Source organism: Macaca fascicularis, chromosome X (genome assembly GCF_037993035.2).
Source record: "Macaca fascicularis isolate 582-1 chromosome X, T2T-MFA8v1.1".
Classification (NCBI taxonomy): domain Eukaryota; kingdom Metazoa; phylum Chordata; class Mammalia; order Primates; family Cercopithecidae; genus Macaca; species Macaca fascicularis.
The window spans coordinates 59,389,980-59,412,901 of NC_088395.1; positions in this window are offsets into that span (position 1 = coordinate 59,389,980).

Genomic DNA, 22,922 nt, shown 5'->3' on the forward strand with positions numbered 1-22,922 from the left:
TTCGTATCCCTTTGAAGACTATAGGGCCAAAGGAAATATCCTCCGATAACAAAGAGATAGAAACTTTCTGAGAAACTTCTTTGTGTTCTGTGAAATCATCTCACAGAGTTACAGCTTTCCCCTCAAGAAGCCTTTCGCTGAGACAGTTCTTGTGGAATTGGCAAAGTGATATTTGGAAGCCCATAGAGGGCTATGGTGAAAAAGGAAATATCCTCAGATGAAATCTCGAAAGAAGCTTTCTGAGAAACTGCTTAGTGTTCTGTTAATTCATCTCACAGAGTTACATCTGTATTTCGTGGATCTCTTTGCTAGCCTTATTTCTGTGGAATCTGAGAACAGATATTTCGGATCCCTTTGAAGACTATAGGGCCAAAGGAAATATCCTCTGATAACTAACAGAAAGAAGCTTTCTGAGAAACTTCTTTGTGTTCTGTGAAATCATCTCACAGAGTTACAGCTTTCCCCTCAAGAAGCCTTTCGCTAAGACAGTTCTTGTGGAATTGGCAAAGTGATATTTGGAAGCCCATAGAGGGCTATGGTGAAAAAGGAAATATCCTCAGATGAAATCTCGAAAGAAGCTTTCTGAGAAACTGCTCTGTGATGTGTGACTTCCACTCACAGAGTTACATCTGTATTTCGTGGATCTCTTTGCTTGCCTTATTTCTGTGGAATCTGAGAACAGATATTTCGGATCCCTTTGAAGACTATAGGGCCAAAGGAGATATCCTCCGATAACAAAGAGAAAGAAGCTTTCTGACAAACTTCTTTGTGTTCTGTGAAATCATTTCACAGAGTTACAGCTTTCCCCTCAAGAAGCCTTTCGCTAAGACAGTTCTTGTGGAATTGGCAAAGTGATATTTGGAAGCCCAAAGAGGGCTATGGTGAAAAAGGAAATATCCTCAGATGAAATCTGGAAAGAAACTTTCTTTGAAACTGCTCTGTGATGTGTGACTTCCACTCACAGAGTTACATCTGTATTTCGTGGATCTCTTTGCTAGCCTTATTTCTGTGGAATCTGAGAACAGATATTTCGGATCCCTTTGAAGACTTTTGGGCCTAAAGGAAATATCCTCCGATAATAAAGAGAAAGAAGGTTTCTGACAAACTTCTTTGTCTTCTGTGAAATCGTCTGACAGAGTTACAGCTTTCCCCTCAAGAAGCCTTTCGGTAAGACAGTTCTTGTGCAATTGGCAAAGTGTCGTTTGGAAGCCCATAGAGGGCTATGGTGAAAAAGGAAATATCCTCAGATGAAATCTGGATAGAAGCTTTGTGAGAAACTGCTTTGTGTTCTGTTATTTCATCTCACAGAGTTACATCTGTTTTTCGTGGATCTCTTTGCTAGCCTTATTTCTGTGGAATCTGAGAACAGATATTTCGGATCCCTTTGAAGACTATAGGGCCAAAGGAAATATCCTCCGATAACAAAGAGAAAGAAGCTTTCTGAGAAACTTCTTTGTGTTCTGTGAAATCATCTCACAGAGTTACAGCTTTCCACTCAAGAAGCCTTCGCTAAGACAGTTCTTTTGGAATTATCAAAGTGATATTTGGAAGCCCATAGAGGGCTATGGTGAAAAAGGAAATATCCTCAGATGAAATCTGGAAAGAAGCTTTCTGAGAAACTGCTTAGTGTTCTGTTAATTCATCTCACAGAGTTACATCTGTATTTCGTGGATCTCTTTGCTAGCCTTATTTCTGTGGAATCTGAGAACAGATATTTCGGATCCCTTTGAAGACTATAGGGCCAAAGGAAATATCCGCCGATAACAAAGAGATAGAAACTTTCTGAGAAACTTCTTTGTGTTCTGTGAAATCATCTCACAGAGTTACAGCTTTCCCCTCAAGAAGCCTTTCGCTAAGACAGTTCTTGTGGAATTGGCAAAGTGATATTTGGAAGCCCATAGAGGGCTATGGTGAAAAAGGAAATATCCTCAGATGAAATCTCGAAAGAAGCTTTCTGAGAAACAGCTTAGTGTTCTGTTAATTCATCTCACAGAGTTACATCTGTATTTCGTGGATCTCTTTGCTAGCCTTATTTCTGTGGAATCTGAGAACAGATATTTCGGATCCCTTTGAAGACTATAGGGCCAAAGGAAATATCCTCTGATAACTAACAGAAAGAAGCTTTCTGAGAAACTTCTTTGTGTTCTGTGAAATCATCTCACAGAGTTACAGCTTTCCCCTCAAGAAGCCTTTCGCCAAGACAGTTCTTGTGGAATTGGCAAAGAGATATTTGGAAGCCCATAGAGTACTATGGTGAAAAAGGAAATATCCTCAGATGAAATCTGGAAAGAAGCCTTCTGAGAAACTACTTAGTGTTCTGTTAATACATCTCACAGAGTTACATCAGTATTTCGTGGATCTCTTTGCTAGCCTTATTTCTTTGGAATCTGAGAACAGATATTTCGGATCCCTTTGAAGACTATAGGGCCAAAGGAAATATCCTCCGATAACAAAGAGAAAGAAGCTTTCTGACAAACTTCTTTGTGTTCTGTGAAATCATCTCACAGAGTTACACCTTTCCCCTCTAGAAGCCTTTCGCTAAGACAGTTCTTGTGGAATTGGCAAAGTGATATTTGGAAGCCCAAAGAGGGCTATGGTGAAAAAGGAAATATCCTCAGATGAAATCTGGAAAGAAGCTTTCTGAGAATCTGCTTAGTGTTCTGTTAATTCATCTCACAGAGTTACATCTGTATTTCGTGGATCTCTTTGCTAGCCTTATTTCTGTGGAATCTGAGAACAGATATTTCGGATCCCTTTGAAGACTATAGGGCCAAAGGAGATATCCTCCGATAACAAAGAGAAAGAAGCTTTCTGACAAACTTCTTTGTGTTCTGTGAAATCATCTCACAGAGTTACAGCTTTCCCCTAAAGAAGCCTTTCGCTAAGACAGTTCTTGTGGAATTGGCAAAGTGATATTTGGAAGCCCAAAGAGGGCTATGGTGAAAAAGGAAATATCCTCAGATGAAATCTGGAAAGAAACTTTCTGAGAAACTGCTCTGTGATGTGTGACTTCCACTCACAGAGTTACATCTGTATTTCGTGGATCTCTTTGCTAGCCTTATTTCTGTGGAATCTGAGAACAGATATTTCGGATCCCTTTGAAGACTATAGGGCCAAAGGAAATATCCTCCGATAACAAAGAGAAAGAAGCTTTCCGAGAAACTTCTTTGTGTTCTGTGAAATCAACTCACAGACTTACACCTTTCCCCTCAAGAAGCCTTTCGCTAAGACAGTTCTTGTGGAATTGGCAAAGTGATATTTGGAAGCCCATAGAGGGCTCTGGTGAAAAAGGAAATATCCTCAGATGAAATCTGGAAAGAAGCTTTCTGAGAATCTGCTTAGTGTTCTGTTACTTCATCTCACAGAGTTACATCTGTATTTCATGGATCTCTTTGCTAGCCTTATTTCTGTGGAATCTGAGAACAGATATTTCGGATCCCTTTGAAGACTTTTGGGCCTAAAGGAAATATCCTCCGATAATAAAGAGAAAGAAGGTTTCTGACAAACTTCTTTGTCTTCTGTGAAATCGTCTGACAGAGTTACAGCTTTCCCCTCAAGAAGCCTTTCGGTAAGACAGTTCTTGTGCAATTGGCAAAGTGTCGTTTGGGAGCCCATAGAGGGCTATGGTGAAAAAGGAAATATCCTCAGATGAAATCTGGATAGAAGCTTTGTGAGAAACTGCTTTGTGTTCTGTTATTTCATCTCACAGAGTTACATCTGTTTTTCGTGGATCTCTTTGCTAGCCTTATTTCTGTGGAATCTGAGAACAGATATTTCGGATCCCTTTGAACACTATAGGGCCAAAGGAAATATCCTCCGATAACAAAGAGAAAGAAGCTTTCTGAGAAACTTCTTTGTGTTCTGTGAAATCATCTCACAGAGTTACTGCTTTCCACTCAAGAAGCCTTTCGCTAAGACCGTTCTTTTGGAATTGTCAAAGTGATATTTGGAAGCCCATAGAGGGCTATGGTGAAAAAGGAAATATCCTCAGATGAAATCTGGAAAGAAGCTTTCTGAGAAACTGCTTAGTGTTCTGTTAATTCATCTCACAGAGTTACATCTGTATTTCGTGGATCTCTTTGCTAGCCTTATTTCTGTGGAATCTGAGAACAGATATTTCGGATCCCTTTGAAGACTATAGGGCCAAAGGAAATATCCGCCGATAACAAAGAGATAGAAACTTTCTGAGAAACTTCATTGTGTTCTGTGAAATCATCTCACAGAGTTACAGCTTTCCCCTCAAGAAGCCTTTCGCTAAGACAGTTCTTGTGGAATTGGCAAAGTGATATTTGGAAGCCCATAGAGGGCTATGGTGAAAAAGGAAATATCCTCAGATGAAATCTCGAAAGAAGCTTTCTGAGAAACAGCTTAGTGTTCTGTTAATTCATCTCACAGAGTTACATCTGTATTTCGTGGATCTCTTTGCTAGCCTTATTTCTGTGGAATCTGCGAACAGATATTTCGGATCCCTTTGAAGACTATAGGGCCAAAGGAAATATCCTCTGATAACTAACAGAAAGAAGCTTTCTGAGAAACTTCTTTGTGTTCTGTGAAATCATCTCACAGAATTACAGCTTTCCCCTCAAGAAGCCTTTCGCTAAGACAGTTCTTGTGGAATTGGCAAAGAGATATTTGGAAGCCCATAGAGTACTATGGTGAAAAAGGAAATATCCTCAGATGAAATCTGGAAAGAAGCCTTCTGAGAAACTACTTAGTGTTCTGTTAATACATCTCACAGAGTTACATCAGTATTTCGTGGATCTCTTTGCTAGCCTTATTTCTTTGGAATCTGAGAACAGATATTTCGGATCCCTTTGAAGACTATAGGGCCAAAGGAAATATCCTCCGATAACAAAGAGAAAGAAGCTTTCTGACAAACTTCTTTGTGTTCTGTGAAATCATCTCACAGAGTTACACCTTTCCCCTCTAGAAGCCTTTCGCTAAGAAAGTTCTTGTGGAATTGGCAAAGTGATATTTGGAAGCCCAAAGAGGGCTATGGTGAAAAAGGAAATATCCTCAGATGAAATCTGGAAAGAAGCTTTCTGAGAAACTGCTCTGTGATGTGTGACTTCCACTCACAGAGTTACATCTGTATTTCGTGGATCTCTTTGCTAGCCTTATTTCTGTGGAATCTGAGAACAGATATTTCGGATCCCTTTGAAGACTATAGGGCCAAAGGAAATATCCTCCCATAACAAAGAGAAAGAAGCTTTCTGAGCAACTTCTATGTGTTCTGTGAAATCATCTCACAGAGTTACAGCTTTCCCCTCAAGAAGCCTTTCGCTAAGACAGTTCTTGTGGAATTGGCAAAGTGATATTTGGAAGCCCATAGAGGGCTATGGTGAAAAAGGAAATATCCTCAGATGAAATCTGGAAAAAAGCTTTCTGAGAAACTGCTTAGTGTTCTGTTAATTCATCTCACAGAGTTACATCTGTATTTCGTGGATCTCTTTGCTAGCCTTATTTCTGTGGAATCTGAGAACAGATATTTCGGATCCCTTTGAAGACTATACGGCCAAAGGAAATATCCTCCGATAACAAAGAGAAAGAAGCTTTCTGAGAAACTTCTTTGTGTTCTGTGAAATCATCTCACAGAGTTACACCTTTCCCCTCAAGAAGCCTTTCGCTAAGACAGTTCTTGTGGAATTGGCAAAGTGATATTTGGAAGCCCATAGAGGGCTCTGGTGAAAAAGGAAATATCCTCAGATGAAATTTGGAAAGAAGCTTTCTGAGAAACTGCTCTGTGATGTGTGACTTCCACTCACAGGGTTACATCTGTATTTCGTGGATCTCTTTGCTAGCCTTATTTCTGTGGAATCTGAGAACAGATATTTCGTATCCCTTTGAAGACTATAGGGCCAAAGGAAATATCCTCCGATAACAAAGAGATAGAAACTTTCTGAGAAACTTCTTTGTGTTCTGTGAAATCATCTCACAGAGTTACAGCTTTCCCCTCAAGAAGCCTTTCGCTAAGACAGTTCTTCTGGAATTGGCAAAGTGATATTTGGAAGCCCATAGAGGGCTATGGTGAAAAAGGAAATATCCTCAGATGAAATCTCGAAAGAAGCTTTCTGAGAAACTGCTTAGTGTTCTGTTAATTCATCTCACAGAGTTACATCTGTATTTCGTGGATCTCTTTGCTAGCCTTATTTCTGTGGAATCTGAGAACAGATATTTCGGATCCCTTTGAAGACTATAGGGCCAAAGGAAATATCCTCTGATAACTAACAGAAAGAAGCTTTCTGAGAAACTTCTTTGTGTTCTGTGAAATCATCTCACAGAGTTACAGCTTTCCCCTCAAGAAGCCTTTCGCTAAGACAGTTCTTGTGGAATTGGCAAAGAGATATTTGGAAGCCCATAGAGTACTATGGTGAAAAAGGAAATATCCTCAGATGAAATCTGGAAAGAAGCCTTCTGAGAAACTACTTAGTGTTCTGTTAATACATCTCACAGAGTTACATCAGTATTTCGTGGATCTCTTTGCTAGCCTTATTTCTTTGGAATCTGAGAACAGATATTTTGGATCCCTTTGAAGACTATAGGGACAAAGGAAATATCCTCCGATAACAAAGAGAAAGACGCTTTCTGAGAAACTTCTTTGTGTTCTGTGAAATCATCTCACAGAGTTACACCTTTCCCCTCAAGAAGCCTTTCGCTAAGACAGTTCTTGTGGAATTGGCAAAGTGATATTTGGAAGCCCATAGAGGGCTCTGGTGAAAAAGGAAATATCCTCAGATGAAATCTGGAAAGAAGCTTTCTGAGAAACTGCTCTGTGATGTGTGACTTCCACTCACAGAGTTACATCTGTATTTCGTGGATCTCTTTGCTAGCCTTATTTCTGTGGAATCTGAGAACAGATATTTCGGATCCCTTTGAAGACTATAGGGCCAAAGGAGATATCCTCCGATAACAAAGAGAAAGAAGCTTTCTGACAAACTTCTTTGTGTTCTGTGAAATCATTTCACAGAGTTACAGCTTTCCCCTAAAGAAGCCTTTCGCTAAGACAGTTCTTGTGGAATTGGCAAAGTGATATTTGGAAGCCCAAAGAGGGCTATGGTTAAAAAAGGAAATATCCTCAGATGAAATCTGGAAAGAAACTTTCTGAGAAACTGCTCTGTGATGTGTGACTTCCACTCACAGAGTTACATCTGTATTTCGTGGATCTCTTTGCTAGCCTTATTTCTGTGGAATCTGAGAACAGATATTTCGGATCCCTTTGAAGACTTTTGGGCCTAAAGGAAATATCCTCCGATAATAAAGAGAAAGAAGGTTTCTGACAAACTTCTTTGTCTTCTGTGAAATCGTCTGACAGAGTTACAGCTTTCCCCTCAAGAAGCCTTTCGGTAAGACAGTTCTTGTGCAATTGGCAAAGTGTCGTTTGGAAGCCCATAGAGGGCTATGGTGAAAAAGGAAATATCCTCAGATGAAATCTGGATAGAAGCTTTGTGAGAAACTGCTTTGTGTTCTGTTATTTCATCTCACAGAGTTACATCTGTTTTTCGTGGATCTCTTTGCTAGCCTTATTTCTGTGGAATCTGAGAACAGATATTTCGGATCCCTTTGAAGACTATAGGGCCAAAGGAAATATCCTCCGATAACAAAGAGAAAGAAGCTTTCTGAGAAACTTCTTTGTGTTCTGTGAAATCATCTCACAGAGTTACAGCTTTCCACTCAAGAAGCCTTTCGCTAAGACAGTTCTTTTGGAATTATCAAAGTGATATTTGGAAGCCCATAGAGGGCTATGGTGAAAAAGGAAATATCCTCAGATGAAATCTGGAAAGAAGCTTTCTGAGAAACTGCTTAGTGTTCTGTTAATTCATCTCACAGAGTTACATCTGTATTTCGTGGATCTCTTTGCTAGCCTTATTTCTGTGGAATCTGAGAACAGATATTTCGGATCCCTTTGAAGACTATAGGGCCAAAGGAAATATCCGCCGATAACAAAGAGATAGAAACTTTCTGAGAAACTTCTTTGTGTTCTGTGAAATCATCTCACAGAGTTACAGCTTTCCCCTCAAGAAGCCTTTCGCTAAGACAGTTCTTGTGGAATTGGCAAAGTTATATTTGGAAGCCCATAGAGGGCTATGGTGAAAAAGGAAATATCCTCAGATGAAATCTCGAAAGAAGCTTTCTGAGAAGCAGCTTAGTGTTCTGTTAATTCATCTCACAGAGTTACATCTGTATTTCGTGGATCTCTTTGCTAGCCTTATTTCTGTGGAATCTGAGAACAGATATTTCGGATCCCTTTGAAGACTATAGGGCCAAAGGAAATATCCTCTGATAACTAACAGAAAGAAGCTTTCTGAGAAACTTCTTTGTGTTCTGTGAAATCATCTCACAGAGTTACAGCTTTCCCCTCAAGAAGCCTTTCGCTAAGACAGTTCTTGTGGAATTGGCAAAGAGATATTTGGAAGCCCATAGAGTACTATGGTGAAAAAGGAAATATCCTCAGATGAAATCTGGAAAGAAGCCTTCTGAGAAACTACTTAGTGTTCTGTTAATACATCTCACAGAGTTACATCAGTATTTCGTGGATCTCTTTGCTAGCCTTATTTCTTTGGAATCTGAGAACAGATATTTCGGATCCCTTTGAAGACTATAGGGCCAAAGGAAATATCCTCCGATAACAAAGAGAAAGAAGCTTTCTGACAAACGTCTTTGTGTTCTGTGAAATCATCTCACAGAGTTACACCTTTCCCCTCTAGAAGCCTTTCGCTAAGACAGTTCTTGTGGAATTGGCAAAGTGATATTTGGAAGCCCAAAGAGGGCTATGGTGAAAAAGGAAATATCCTCAGATGAAATCTGGAAAGAAGCTTTCTGAGAAACTGCTCTGTGATGTGTGACTTCCACTCACAGAGTTACATCTGTATTTCGTGGATCTATTTTCTAGCTTTATTTCTGTGGAAGCTGAGAACAGATATTTCGGATCCCTTTGAAGACTATAGGGCCAAAGGAAATATCCTCCGATAACAAAGAGAAAGAAGCTTTCTGACAAACATCTTTGTGTTCTGTGAAATCATCTCACAGAGTTACACCTTTCCCCTCAAGAAGCCTTTCGCTAAGACAGTTCTTGTGGAATTGGCAAAGTGATATTTGGAAGCCCATAGAGGGCTCTGGTGAAAAAGGAAATATCCTCAGATGAAATCTGGAAAGAAGCTTTCTGAGAATCTGCTTAGTGTTCTGTTAATTCATCTCACAGAGTTACATCTGTATTTCGTGGATCTCTTTGCTAGCCTTATTTCTGTGGAATCTGAGAACAGATATTTCGGATCCCTTTGAAGACTTTTGGGCCTAAAGGAAATATCCTCCGATAATAAAGAGAAAGAAGGTTTCTGACAAACTTCTTTGTCTTCTGTGAAATCGTCTGACAGAGTTACAGCTTTCCCCTCAAGAAGCCTTTCGGTAAGACAGTTCTTGTGCAATTGGCAAAGTGTCGTTTGGAAGCCCATAGAGGGCTATGGTGAAAAAGGAAATATCCTCAGATGAAATCTGGATAGAAGCTTTGTGAGAAACTGCTTTGTGTTCTGTTATTTCATCTCACAGAGTTACATCTGTTTTTCGTGGATCTCTTTGCTAGCCTTATTTCTGTGGAATCTGAGAACAGATATTTCGGATCCCTTTGAAGACTATAGGGCCAAAGGAAATATCCTCCCATAACAAAGAGAAAGAAGCTTTCTGAGAAACTTCTTTGTGTTCTGTGAAATCATCTCACAGAGTTACAGCTTTCCACTCAAGAAGCCTTTCGCTAAGACCGTTCTTTTGGAATTGTCAAAGTGATATTTGGAAGCCCATAGAGGGCTATGGTGAAAAAGGAAATATCCTCAGATGAAATCTGGAAAGAAGCTTTCTGAGAAACTGCTTAGTGTTCTGTTAATTCATCTCACAGAGTTACATCTGTATTTCGTGGTTCTCTTTGCTAGCCTTATTTCTGTGGAATCTGAGAACAGATATTTCGGATCCATTTGAAGACTATAGGGCCAAAGGAAATATCCGCCGATAACAAAGAGATAGAAACTTTCTGAGAAACTTCATTGTGTTCTGTGAAATCATCTCACAGAGTTACAGCTTTCCCCTCAAGAAGCCTTTCGCTAAGACAGTCCTTGTGGAATTGGCAAAGTGATATTTGGAAGCCCATAGAGGGCTATGGTGAAAAAGGAAATATCCTCAGATGAAATCTCGAAAGAAGCTTTCTGAGAAACAGCTTAGTGTTCTGTTAATTCATCTCACAGAGTTACATCTGTATTTCGTGGATCTCTTTGCTAGCCTTATTTCTGTGGAATCTGAGAACAGATATTTCGGATCCCTTTGAAGACTATAGGGCCAAAGGAAATATCCTCTGATAACTAACAGAAAGAAGCTTTCTGAGAAACTTCTTTGTGTTCTGTGAAATCATCTCACAGAATTACAGCTTTCCCCTCAAGAAGCCTTTCGCTAAGAGAGTTCTTGTGTAATTGGCAAAGAGATATTTGGAAGCCCATAGAGGGCTACGGTGAAAAACGAAATATCCTCAGATGAAATCTGGATAGTAGCTTTCTGAGAAACTGCTTAGTGTTCTGTTAATTCATCTCACAGAGTTACATCTGTATTTCGTGGATCTCTTTGCTAGCCTTATTTCTGTGGAATCTGAGAACAGATATTTCGGATCCCTTTGAAGACTATAGGGCCAAAGGAAATATCCTCCGATAAAAAAGAGAAAGAAGCTTTCTGAGAAACTTCTTTGTGTTCTGTGAAATCATCTCACAGAGTTAAAGCTTTCCCCTCAAGAAGCATTTCGCTAAGACAGTTCTTGTGGAATTGGCAAAGTGATATTTGGAAGCCCATAGAGAGCTATGTTGAAAAAGGAAATATCCTCCGATGAAATCTGGAAAGAATCTCTCTGAGAAACTGCTCTGTGATGTTTGACTTCCAATCACAGAGTTACATCTGTATTTCGTGGATCTCTTTGCTAGCCTTATTTCTGTGGAATGTGAGAACACATATTTGGGATCCCTTTGAAGACTATAGGGCCGAAGGAAATATCCTCCGATAACAAAGAGAAAGAAGCTTTCTGAGAAACTTCTTTGTGTTCGGTGAAATCACCTCACAGAGTTACAGCTTTCCCCTCAAGAAGCCTTTCGCTAAGACAGTTCTTGTGGAATTGGCAAAGTGATATTTGGAAGACCATAGAGGGCTATGGTGAAAAAGAAAATATCCACAGATGAAATCTGGAAAGAAGCTTTCTGAGAAACTGCTTAGTGTTCTGTTAATTCATCTCACAGAGTTACATCTGTATTTCGTGGATCTCTTTGCTAGCCTTATTTCTGTGGAATCTGAGAACAGATATTTCAGATCCCTTTGAAGACTATAGGGCCAAAGGAAATATCCTCCGATAACAAAGAGAAAGAAGCTTTCTGACAAACTTCTTTGTGTTCTGTGAAATCATCTCACAGAGTTACAGCTTACCCCTCAAGAAGCCTTTCGCTAAGACTGTTCTTTTGGAATTGGCAGAGTGATATTTGGAAGCCCATAGAGGGCTATGGTGAAAAAGGAAATATCCTCAGATGAAATCTGGAAAGAAGCTCTCTGAGAAACTGCTGCGTGATGTGTGACTTCCACTCACAGAGTTACATCTGTATTTCGTGGATCTCTTTGCTAGCCTTATTTCTGTGGAATCAGAGAACAGATATTTCGGATCCCTTTGAAGACTATAGGGCCAAAGGAAATATCCTCCGATAACAAAGAGAAAGAAGCTTTCTGAGAAACTTCTTTGTGTTCTGTGAAATCATCTCACAGAATTACAGCTTTCCCCTCAAGAAGCCTTTCGCTAAGACAGTTCTTTTGGAATTGGCAAAGTAATATTTGGAAGCCCATAGAGGGCTATGGTGAAAAAGGAAATATCCTCAGATGAAATCTGGAAAGAAGCTTTCTGAGAAACTCCTTAGTGTTCTGTTAATTCATCTCAACAGAGTTACATCTGTATTTCGTGGTTCTCTTTGCAAGCCTTATTTCTGTGGAATCTGAGAACAGATATTTCGGATCCCTTTGAAGACTATAGGGCCAAAGGAAATATCCTCCGATAACAAAGAGAAAGAAGCTTTTTGAGAAACTTCTTTGTGTTCTGTGAAATCATCTCACAGAGTTACACCTTTCCCCTCAGGAAGCCTTTCGCTAAGACAGTTCTTGTGGAATTGGCAAAGTGATATTTGGAAGCCCATAGAGGGCTCTGGTGAAAAAGGAAATATCCTCTGATGAAATTTGGAAAGAAGCTTTCTGAGAAACTGCTCTGTGATGTGTGACTTCCACTCACAGGGTTACATCTGTATTTCGTTGATCTCTTTGCTAGCCTTATTTCTGTGGAATCTGAGAACAGATATTTCGGATCCCTTTGAAGACTATAGGGCCAAAGGAAATATCCTCCGATAACAAAGAGAAAGAAGCTTTCTGAGAAACTTCTTTGTGTTCTGTGAAATCATCTCACAGAGTTACAGCTTTCCCCTCAAGAAGCCTTTCGCTAAGACAGTTCTTGTGCAATGGGCAAAGTGACGTTTGGAAGCCCATAGAGGGCTACGGTGAAAAACGAAATATCCTCAGATGAAATCTGGATAGTAGCTTTCTGAGAAACTGCTTAGTGTTCTGTTAATTCATCTCACAGAGTTACATCTGTATTTCGTGGATCTCTTTGCTAGCCTTATTTCTGTGGAATCTGAGAACAGATATTTCGGATCCCTTTGAAGACTATAGGGCCAAAGGAAATATCCTCCGATAACAAAGAGAAAGAAGCTTTCTGACAAACTTCTTTGTGTTCTGTGAAATCATCTCACAGAGTTACAGCTTACCCCTCAAGAAGCCTTTCGCTAAGACTGTTCTTTTGGAATTGGCAGAGTGATATTTGGAAGCCCATAGAGGGCTAAGGTGAAAAAGGAAATATCCTCAGATGAAATCTGGAAAGAAGCTCTCTGAGAAACTGCTGCGTGATGTGTGACTTCCACTCACAGAGTTACATCTGTATTTCGTGGATCTCTTTGCTAGCCTTATTTCTGTGGAATCAGAGAACAGATATTTCGAATCCTTTTGAAGACTATAGGGCCAAAGGAAATATCCTCCGATAACAAAGAGAAAGAAGCTTTCTGAGAAACTTCTTTGTGTTCTGTGAAATCATCTCACAGAATTAAAGCTTTCCCCTCAAGAAGCCTTTCGCTAAGACAGTTCTTTTGGAATTGGCAAAGTAATATTTGGAAGCCCATAGAGGGCTATGGTGAAAAAGGAAATATCCTCAGATGAAATCTGGAAAGAAGCTTTCTGAGAAACTGCTTAGTGTTCTGTTAATTCATCTCACAGAGTTACATCTGTATTTCGTGGTTCTCTTTGCAAGCCTTATTTCTGTGGAATCTGAGAACAGATATTTCGGATCCCTTTGAAGACTATAGGGCCAAAGGAAATATCCTCCGATAACAAAGTGAAAGAAGCTTTCTGAGAAACTTCTTTGTGTTCTGTGAAATCATCTCACAGAGTTACAGCTTTCCCCTCAGGAAGCCTTTCGCTAAGACAGTTCTTGTGGAATTGGCAAAGTGATATTTGGAACCCCATAGAGGGCTATGGTGAAAAAGGAAATATCCTCAGATGAAATCTGGAAAGAAGCTTTCTGAGAAACTGCTTTGTGATGTGTGACTTCCACTCACAGAGTTACATCTGTAATTCGTGGATCTCTTTGCTAGCCTTATTTCTGTGGAATCTGAGAACAGATATTTCGGATCCCTTTGAAGACTATAGGGCCCAAGGAAATATCCTCCGATAACAAAGAGAAAGAAGCTTACTGAGAAACTTCTTTGTGTTCTGTGAAATCATCTCACAGAGTTACAGCATTCCGCTCAAGAAGCCTTTCGCTAAGACAGTTCTTGTGGCATTGGCATAGTGATATTTGGAAGCCCATAGAGGGCTATGGTGAAAAAGAAAATATCCTCAGATGAAATCTGGAAAGAAGCTTTCTGAGAAACTGCTCTGTGATGTGTGACATCCATCATAGAGTTATATCTATATTTCGTGGATCTCTTTGCTAGCCTTATTTCTGTGGAATCTGAGAACAGATATTTAGGATCCTTTTGAAGACTATAGGGCCAAAGGAAATATCCTCCGATAACAAAGAGAAAGAAACTTACTGAGAAACTTCTTTGTGTTCTGTGAAATCATCTCACAGAGTTACAGCTTTCCCCTCAAGAAGCCTTTCGCTAAGAGAGTTCTTGTGGAATTGGCAAAGTGATATTTGGAAGCCCATAGAGGGCTATGGTGAAAAAGGAAATATCCTCAGATGAAATCTGGAAAGAAGCTCTCTGAGAAACTGCTTAGTGTTCTGTTAATTCATCTCACAGAGTTACATCTGTATTTCGTGGATCTCTTTGCTAGCCTTATATCTATGGAATCTGAGAACAGATATTTCGGATCCCTTTGAAGACTATAGGGCCAAAGGAAATATCCTCCGATAACAAAGAGAAAGAAGCTTTCTGAGAAACTTCTTTGTGTTCTGTGAAATCATCTCACAGTGTTACAGCTTTCCCCTCAAGAAGCCTTTCGCAAAGACAGTTCTTGTGGTACTGGCAAAGCGATATTTGGAAGCCCATAGAGGGCTACGGTGAAAAAGGAAATATCCTCAGATGAAATCTGGAAAGAAGCTTTCAGAGAAACTGCTTAGTGTTCTGTTAATTCATCTCTCAGAGTTACATCGGTATTTCGTGGATCTCTTTGCTAGCTTTATTTCTGTGGAATCTGAGAACACATATTTCGGATCCCTTTGAAGACTATAGGGCCAAAGGAAATATCCTCCGATAACAAAGAGTAAGAAGCTATCTGAGAAACTTCTTTGTGTTCGGTGAAATCACCTCACAGAGTTACAGCTTTCCCCTCAAGAAGCCTTTTGCTAAGACAGTTCTTGTGGAATGGGCAAAGTGATATTTGGAAGCCCATAGAGGGCTATGGTGAAAAAGGAAATATCCTCCGATGAAATCTGGAACGAAGCTCTCTGAGAAACTGCTCTGTGATGTGTGACTTCCAATCACAGAGTTACATCTGTATTTCGTGGATCTCTTTGCTAGCCTTATTCCTGTGGAATCTGAGAACAGATATTTCGGATCCCTTTGAAGACTATAGGGCCAAAGGAAATATCCTCCGATAATAAAGAGAAAGAAGCTTTCTGACAAACTTCTTTGTGTTCTGTGAAATGATCTCACAGAGTTACAGCGTTCCCTTCAGGAAGCCTTTCGCTAAGACAGTTCTTGTGGAATTGGCAAAGTGATATTTGGAAGCCCATAGAGGGTTATGGTGAAAACGGAAATATCCTCAGATGAAATCTGGAATGAAGCTTTCTGAGAAACTGCTCTGTGATGTGTGACTTCCACTCACAGAGTTACATCTGTATTTCGTGGATCTCTTCGCTAGCCTTATTTCTGTGGAATCTGAGAACAGATATTTCGGATCGCTTTGAAGACTATAGGGCCAAAGGAAATATCCTCCGATAACAAAGAGAAAGAAGGTTTCTGAGAAACTTCTTTGTGTTCTGTGAAATCATCTCACAGAGTTACAGCTTTTCCCTCTAGAAGCCTTTCGCTAAGACAGTTCTTGGGGAATTGGCAAAGTGATATTTGGAACCCCTTAGAGGGCAATGGTGAAAAAGGAAATATCCTCAGATGAAATCTGGAAAGAAGCTTTCTGAGAAACTGCTTAGTGTTCTGTTAATTCATCTCACAGAGTTACATCTGTATTTCGTGGATCTCTTTGCTAGCCTTATTTCTGTGGAATCTGAGAACAGATATTTCGGATCCCTTTGAAGACTATAGGACCAAAGGAAATATCCTCCGATAACAAAGAGAAAGAAGCTTTCTGAGAAACTTCTTTGTGTTCTGTGAAATCATCTCACAGAGTTACAGCTTTCCCCTCAATAAGCCTTTCGCTAAGACAGTTCTTGTGTAATTGGCAAAGTGATATTTGGAAGCCCATAGAGGGCTACGGTGAAAAAGGAAATATCCTCAGATGAAATCTGGAAAGGAGCTTTCTTAGAAACTGCTCTCTGATGTGTGACTTCCACTCCCAGAGTTACATCTGTATTTCGTGGATCTCTTTGCTAGTCTTATTTCTGTGGAATCTGAGAACAGATATTTCCGATCCCTTTGAAGACTATAGGGCCAAAGGAAATATCCTCCGATAACAAAGAGATAGAAGCTTTCTAAGAGTCTACTTTGTGTTCTGTGAAATCATCTCACAGAGTTACCGCTTTCCCCTGAAGAACCCTTTCGCTAAGACAGTTCTTCAGGTATTGGAAAAGTGACATTTGGAAGCCTTTAGAGGGCTATGGTGAAAAAGAAAATATCCTCAGATGAAATCTGTAAAGAAGCTTTTTGAGAAACTGCTTAGTGTTCTGTTAATTCATCTCACAGAGGTACATCTGTATTTCGTGGATCTCTTTGCTAGCCTTATTTCTGTGGAATCTGAGAACAGATATTTCGGATCGCTTTGAAGACTATAGGGCCAAAGGAAATATCCTCCGATAAAAAAGAGAAAGAAGCTTTCTGCGAAACTTCTTTGTGTTCTCTGAAATCATCTCACAGAGTTACAGGTTTCCCCTCAAGAAGTCTTTCGCTAAGACAGTTCTTGTGGAATTGGCAAAGTGATATTTGGACGCCCATAGAGGTCTATGGTGAAAAAGGAAATATCCTCAGATGAAATCTGGAAAGAAGCTTTCTGAGAAACTGCTTAGTGTTCTGTTAATTCATCTCACAGAGTTACATCTGTATTTCGTGGATCTCTTTGCTAGCCTTATTTCTGTGGAATCGGAGAACAGATATTTCGGATCCCTTTGAAGACTATAGGGCCAAAGGAAATATCCTCCGATAAAAAAGAGAAAGAAGCTTACTGAGAAACCTCTTTGTATTCTGTGAAATCATCTCACAGTGTTACAGCTTTCCCCTCAAGAAGCCTTTCGCTAAGACAGTTCTTGTGGAATTGGCAAAGTGATATTTGGAAGCCCATAGAGCGCTATGGTGAAAAAGGAAATATCCTCAGATGAAATCTGGAAAGAAGCTTTCTGAGAAACTGCTCTGTGATGTCTGATGTGTGACTTCCACTCACAGAGTTACATCTGTATTTCGTGGATCTCTTTGCTAGCCTTATTTCTGTGGAATCTGAGAACAGATATTTCGGATCCCTTTGAAGACTATAGGGCCAAAGGAAATATCCTCCGATAACAAAGAGAAAGAAGCTTTCTGAGAAACTACTTTGTGTTCTGTGAAATCATCTCACAGAGTTACAGCTTTCCCCTCAAGAAGCCTTTCGCTAAGGCAGTTCTTGTCGAATTGGCAAAGTGATATTTGGAAGCCCATAGAGGGCTACGGTGAAAAAGGAAATATCCTAAGATGATATCTGGAAAGAAGCTTTCGGAGAAACTGCTTAGTGTTCTGTTAATTCATCTCACAGAGTTACATCTGTATTTCGTGCATCTCTTTGCTAGCCTTATATCTGTGGAATCTGAGAACAGATATTTCCGATCCCTTTGAAGACTATAGGGCCAAAGGAAATATCCTCCGATAACAAAGAGAAAGAAGCTTACTGAGAAACTTCTTTGTGTTCTGTGAAATCATCTCACAGAGTTACAGCTTTCCCCTCAAGAAGCCGTTCGCTAAGACAGTTCTTGTGGAATTGGCAATGTGATATTTAGAAGCCCATAGAGGGCTATGGTGAAAAAGGAAATATCCTCAGATGAAATCTGGAAAGAAGCTTTCTGAGAATCTGCTCTGTGATGTGTGACTTCCACTCACAGAGTTACATCTGTATTTCGTGGATCTCTTTGCTAGCCTTATTTCTGTGGAATCTGAGAACAGATATTTCGGATCCCTTTGAAGACTATTGGGCCAAAGGAAATATCCTCCGATAACAAACAGAAAGAAGCTTTCTGGGAAACTTCTTTGTGTTCTGTGAAATCATCTCACAGAGTTACAGCTTTCCCCTGAAGAACCCTTTCGCTAAGGCAGTTCTTGTGGAATTGGCAAAGTGATATTTGGAAGCCCATAGAAGGCTATGGTGAAAAAGGAAATATCCTCAGATGAAATCTGGAAAGAAGCTGTCTGAGAATCTGCTTAGTGTTCTGTTAATTCATCTCACAGAGTTACATCTGTATTTCGTGGATCTCTTTGCTAGCCTTATTTCTGTGGAATCTGAGAACAGATATTTCGGATCCCTTTGAAGACTATAGGGCCAAAGGATATATCCTCCGATAACAAAGAGAAAGATGCTTACTGAGAAACTTCTTTGTGTTCTGTGAAATCATCTCACAGAGTTACAGCTTTCCCCTCAAGAAGCCTTTCGCTAAGACACTTCTTGTGGAATTGGCAAAGTGATATTTGAAAGCCCATATTGGGCTATGGTGAAAAAAGGAAATATCCTCAGATGAAATCTGGAAAGAAGCTTTCTGAGAAACTGGTCTGTGATGTGTGACTTCCACTCACAGAGATACATCTGTATTTCGTGGATATCTTTGCTAGTCTTATTGCTGTGGAATCTGAGAACAGATATTTCGGATCCCTTTGAAGACCATAGGGCCAAAGGGAATATCCTGCGATAACAAAGAGAAAGAAGCTTTCTGAGAAACTTCTTTGTGTTCTGTGAAATCATCTCACAGAGTTACAGCTTTCATCTCAAGAAGCCTTTCGCTAAGAGAGTTCTTGTGGAATTGGCAAAGTGACCTTTGGAAGCCCTTAGAGGGCTACGTTGAAAAAGGAAATATCCTCAGATGAAATCTGGAAAGAAGCTTTCTGAAAAACTGCTTTGTGATGTGTGACTTCCACTCACACAGTTACATCTGTATTTCGTGGATTTCTTTGCTAGCCTTATTTCTGTGGAATCTGAGAACAGATATTTCGGATCCCTTTGAAGACTATAGGGCCAAAGGAAATATCCTCCGATAACAAAGAGAAAGAAGCTTTCTGAGAAACTTCTTTGTGTTCTGTGAAATCATCTCACAGAGTTACAGCTTTCCCTTCAAGAAGCCTTTCGCTAAGACAGTTCTTGTGGAATTGGCAAAGTGATATTTGGAAGCCCATAGAGGGCTGTGGTGAAAAAGGAAATATCCAGAGATGAAATCTGGAAAGAAGATTTCTGAGAAACTGCTTAGTGTTCTCTTAATGCATCTCACAGAGTTACATCGGTATTTCGTGGATCTCTTTGCTAGCCTTATTTCTGTGGAATCTGAGAACAGATATTTCGGATCCCTTTGAAGACTATAGGGCCAAAGGAAATATCCTCCGATAACAAAGAGAAAGAAGCTTTCTGAGATACTTCTTTGTGTTCTGTGAAATCATCTCACAGAGTTCCAGCTTTCCCCTCAAGAAGCCTTTCGCTAAGACAGTTCTTGTGGAATTGGCAAAGTGATATTTGGAAGCCCACATAGGGCTATGGTGAAAAAGGAAATATCCTCAGATGAAATCTGGAAAGAAGCTTTCTGAGAAACTGCTCTGTGATGTGTGACTTCCACTCACAGAGTTACATCTGTATTTCGTGGATCTCTTTGCTAGCCTTATTTCTGTGGAATCTGAGAACAGATATTTCGGATCCATTTGAAGACTATAGGGCCAAAGGAAATATCCTCCGATAACAAAGAGAAAGTAGCTTACTGAGAAACTTCTTTGTGTTCTGTGAAATCATCTCACAGAGTTACAGCTTTCCCCTCAAGAAGCCTTTCGCTAAGACAGTTCTTGTGGAATTGGCAAAGTGATATTTGGAAGCCCATAGTGGGCTATGGTGAAAAAGGAAATATCCTCAGATGAAATCTGGAAAGAAGCTTTCTGAGAAACTGCTCTGTGATGTGTGACTTCCACTCACAGAGTTATATCTGTATTTCGTGGATCTCTTTGCTAGCCTTATTTCTGTGGAATCTGAGAACAGATATTTCGGATCCCTTTGAAGACTATAGGGCCAAAGGAAATATCCTCCGATAACAAAGAGAAAGAAGCTTTCTGAGAAACTTCTTTGTGTTCTGTGAAATCATCTCACAGAGTTACAGATTTCCCCTCAAGAAGCCTTTCGCTAAGACAGTTCTTGAGGAATTGGCAAAGTGATATTTGGAAGCCCATAGAGGGCTAAGGTGAAAAAGGAAATATCCTCAGATGAAATCTGCAAAGAAACTTTCTGAGAAACTGCTTAGTGTTCTGGTAATTCATCTTACAGAGTTATATCTGTATTTTGTGGATTTTTTGCTAGCCTTATTTCTGTGGAATCTGAGAACAGATATTTCGGATCCCTTTGAATACTACAGGGCCAAAGGAAATAACCTCCGATAACAAAGAGAAAGAAGCTTTCTGAGAAACTTCTTTGTGTTCCTGGAAATCATCTCACAGAGTTACAGCTTTCCCCTCAAGAAGCTTTTCGCTAAGACAGTTCTTGTGGAATTGGCAAAGTGATATTTGGAAGCCCATAGAGGGCTATGGTGAAAAAGGAAATATCCTCAGATGAAATCTCGAAAGAAGCTTTCTTAGAAACTGCTTAGTGTTCTGTTAATTCATCTCACAGAGTTACATCTGTATTTCGTGGATCTCTTTGCTAGCCTTATTTCTGTGGAATCTGAGAACAGATATTTCGGATCCCTTTGAAGACTATAGGGCCAAAGGAAATATCCTCTGATAACTAACAGAAAGAAGCTTTCTGAGAAACTTCTTTGTGTTCTGTGAAATCATCTAACAGAGTTACAGCTTTCCCCTCAAGAAGCCTTTCTCTAAGACAGTTCTTGTGGAATTGGCAAAGAGATATTTGGAAGCCCATAGAGTACTATGGTGAAAAAGGAAATATCCTCAGATGAAATCTGGAAAGAAGCCTTCTGAGAAACTACTTAGTGTTCTGTTAATACATCTCACAGAGTTACATCAGTATTTCGTGGATCTCTTTGCTAGCCTTATTTCTGTGGAATCTGAGAACAGATATTTCGGATCCCTTTGAAGACTATAGGGACAAAGGAAATATCCTCCGATAACAAAGAGAAAGACGCTTTCTGAGAAACTTCTTTGTGTTCTGTGAAATCATCTCACAGAGTTACACCTTTCCCCTCAAGAAGCCTTTCGCTAAGACAGTTCTTGTGTAATTGGCAAAGTGATATTTGGAAGCCCATAGAGGGCTCTGGTGAAAAAGGAAATATCCTCAGATGAAATCTGGAAAGAAGCATTCTGAGAATCTGCTTAGTGTTCTGTTAATTCATCTCACAGAGTTACATCTGTATTTCGTGGATCTCTTTGCTAGCCTTATTTCTGTGGAATCTGAGAACAGATATTTCGGATCCCTTTGAAGACTATAGGGCCAAAGGAAATATCCTCCCATAACAAAGAGAAAGAAGCTTTCTGAGCAACTTCTTTGTGTTCTGTGAAATCATCTCACAGAGTTACAGCTTTCCCCTCAAGAAGTCTTTCGCTAAGACAGTTCTTGTGGAATTGGCAAAGTGATATTGGGAAGCCCATAGAGGGCTATGGTGAAAAAGGAAATATCCTCAGATGAAATCTGGAAAGAAGCTTTCTGAGAAACTGTTCTGTGATGTGTGACTTCCACTCACAGAGTTACATCTGTATTTCGTGGATCTCTTTGCTAGCCTTATTTCTGTGGAATCTGAGAACAGATATTTCGGATCCCTTTGAAGACTATAGGGCCTAAGGAGATATCCTCCGATAACAAAGAGAAAGAAGCTTTCTGACAAACTTCTTTGTGTTCTGTGAAATCATTTCACAGAGTTACAGCTTTCCTCTCAAGAAGCCTTTCGCTAAGACAGTTATTGTGGAATTGGCAAAGTGATATTTGGAAGCCCATAGAGGGCTATGGTGAAAAAGGAAATATCCTCAGATGAAATCTGGAAAGAAGCTGTCTGAGAAACTGCTTAGTGTTCTGTTAATTCATCTCACAGAGTTACATCTGTATTTCGTGGATCTCTTTGCTAGCCTTATTTCTGTGGAATCTGAGAACAGATATTTCGGATCCCTTTGAAGACTATAGGGCCAAAGGATATATCCTCCGATAACAAAGAGAAAGATGCTTACTGAGAAACTTCTTTGTGTTCTGTGAAATCATCTCACAGAGTTACAGCTTTCCCCTCAAGAAGCCTTTCGCTAAGACAGTTCTTGTGGAATTGGCAAAGTGATATTTGAAAGCCCATATTGGGCTATGGTGAAAAAAGGAAATATCCTCAGATGAAATCTGGAAAGAAGCTTTCTGAGAAACTGGTCTGTGATGTGTGACTTCCACTCACAGAGATACATCTGTATTTCGTGGATATCTTTGCTAGTCTTATTGCTGTGGAATCTGAGAACAGATATTTCGGATCCCTTTGAAGACCATAGGGCCAAAGGGAATATCCTGCGATAACAAAGAGAAAGAAGCTTTCTGAGAAACTTCTTTGTGTTCTGTGAAATCATCTCACAGAGTTACAGCTTTCATCTCAAGAAGCCTTTCGCTAAGAGAGTTCTTGTGGAATTGGCAAAGTGACCTTTGGAAGCCCTTAGAGGGCTACGTTGAAAAAGGAAATATCCTCAGATGAAATCTGGAAAGAAGCTTTCTGAAAAACTGCTTTGTGATGTGTGACTTCCACTCACACAGTTACATCTGTATTTCGTGGATTTCTTTGCTAGCCTTATTTCTGTGGAATCTGAGAACAGATATTTCGGATCCCTTTGAAGACTATAGGGCCAAAGGAAATATCCTCCGATAACAAAGAGAAAGAAGCTTTCTGAGAAACTTCTTTGTGTTCTGTGAAATCATCTCACAGAGTTACAGCTTTCCCTTCAAGAAGCCTTTCGCTAAGACAGTTCTTGTGGAATTGGCAAAGTGATATTTGGAAGCCCATAGAGGGCTGTGGTGAAAAAGGAAATATCCAGAGATGAAATCTGGAAAGAAGATTTCTGAGAAACTGCTTAGTGTTCTCTTAATGCATC